Genomic DNA, 2109 nt, shown 5'->3' with positions numbered 1-2109 from the left:
CCAGCCTGTGACAGTGACATTTAAATATATACCTTAGAGTTTGCTTCGGCAGGAAGATAAGAATAGGGTCGTGTGCAGATGGTTTTATGAGCCAGCCTGAATATAGCACACACCACTTCTTTGGCCCACAACTCTTTGGTCAAAATCTTGTCATGAGGACCTATTCCAATAGAAAGGTAGAAAGTATAGTAATTCTGTATACTCAGAAAGAAGAAAATGTTATGGGATTGGTTCAGTAGATAGCGTTATCATTGACACAGTTGCCTTTCTTTTCATAAATTATAGGGAAATATAGAACACATGCAGAGGACAGAATTCTGGGTAATAATGAATACAAGATAAAAATATATCTGTGCCAACAAATTACTAAGGGAATGAATCTCAGGCTGTGGTAAACAGAGTAGGAATAAAAAAAAAAAAAAAACAGTGTCAAGCTATTTAACATATTTATCACTTTTATACTTTTTTTTTTTTTTTTTTTTGCAGTTTTTGACCAGGGCTGGGTTTGAACCCTCCACTTCTGGTATATGGGGCTGGCACCATCCTCCTTGAGCCACAGATGTCTCCCCATATTTATCACTTTTAATGCTTGTTATTTTTGTGATGAGAATGTTTAAAATTTACTCTCTTGACTATTATAAAATGTACAACGTGTTATTATTTGCTATAGTCATCATTCTGTTCAAAATTTCTTAAGAAAAATTAATTCCTTCTGTCTAATTGAGGCTTTGTGTCCTGGACCATCATTATATTCATTAATAATACCAATAATATCCCATAAATATACACAACTACAATTTGTCAGTTTACAATTGAAAAAAAAAACTAAAGAAATAAAAATAAAAGATGCTATCAAGTTCAGTTGCAGAAATTGTAAAGAAAAATAAGGCTAAAAAACAGTAAAAAAAAAAAAAGAAAAGAAAAAAGAAATATTGTAGTTGACACTTACTTACAAAATGGAAACTTGAACTGTCTGCTATCTAAAAACATGGTGAAAAACTGGAGACCAGCAAGTTGTGAATACTGCTAGTTCTAGAGGTGAGCTTGCAGGGGGCAGTCAAGAGGGCAAGGGTCATGAAGGGGAGGACAGGAGACCGTGGTCTGGGGAAGCCAGGGCTAGAACAAGACCAGTGTCCTCAGAGTTCATCTTTATGGACAACGGATTTTCTACATTACTCAAAAAAAAAATAAAAGTAGATCGTCACTGACTTTGCAGATTAGAGAGTTCTGTTTTTCTCTTTTTGAGACTTTTTGCTATATTGAGTTAACTCAATCTTTACATCTCAGTCTGTTTAAAAGTAGCATGCTTTGTTATCTGCATTTCGACTTTCCAGGAAAAAATATAATATTATATAATATTACCAATATGATGACTACACAGAGGGAAGAACCATACATAACCCAGGAACAGGTAAAAAATTATTGCTATTGTATGTTATTTATTACTTTAACTACCAGGGTTTAGGGTCTTTTTATTGATGCCTCATGTTAAATATTATCTTATACCTGAATCAAAATATTAATCTTTATTTATTTTATGAAAGACTGACATTTTTGAGACTTCTATATATTTTGACATCAAAATTGTTAGGGATTCTTCTGTTAATGTTATCAATAAAATGGTTAGATGTTTCTCTCCTCTCTGTCCTTGACTTTTTGAGACTCTTGACTACAAGTTTCTTGAGAGTTTTATTTTTGCTGTAGTCTCTTTCTCTACAATCTTCCAATCCCTCAGGGAAACTAGGCTCATTCAGGGAATTCACTGACCCAGGGTTGAATCCTTTGTTGATTCTCACAGGTCCCTGAGGCTTTATCCATTTGTTTTTCTCCCTTCCCGTCTCTCTCTGCTGTTCGGGTTGAGTAGATTCTTGACCTGGCTTCCTGCCCCCTGTCCTTTCCCCGCTCCTGCTCTGCCCACCTGACAACTTTATTATTTTCATTTTGTTATTTTTACAGTTCTACAATTTCCATTATGTTCTTTTTCGGTAAGTTTTGTTCCTTTGTTAAAAATGTTGATATTTTTAACTTATGCTAGAATTATTCTATGAAAATTCCTTTAAAATTCATTTCAGATAATTCCACCATCTCATCTGTCTCAGTGGCTGTTCC

This window comes from Nycticebus coucang, chromosome 19, assembly GCF_027406575.1.
Source record: "Nycticebus coucang isolate mNycCou1 chromosome 19, mNycCou1.pri, whole genome shotgun sequence".
Classification (NCBI taxonomy): Eukaryota; Metazoa; Chordata; class Mammalia; order Primates; family Lorisidae; genus Nycticebus; species Nycticebus coucang.
This window is presented reverse-complemented; position numbering follows the sequence as displayed.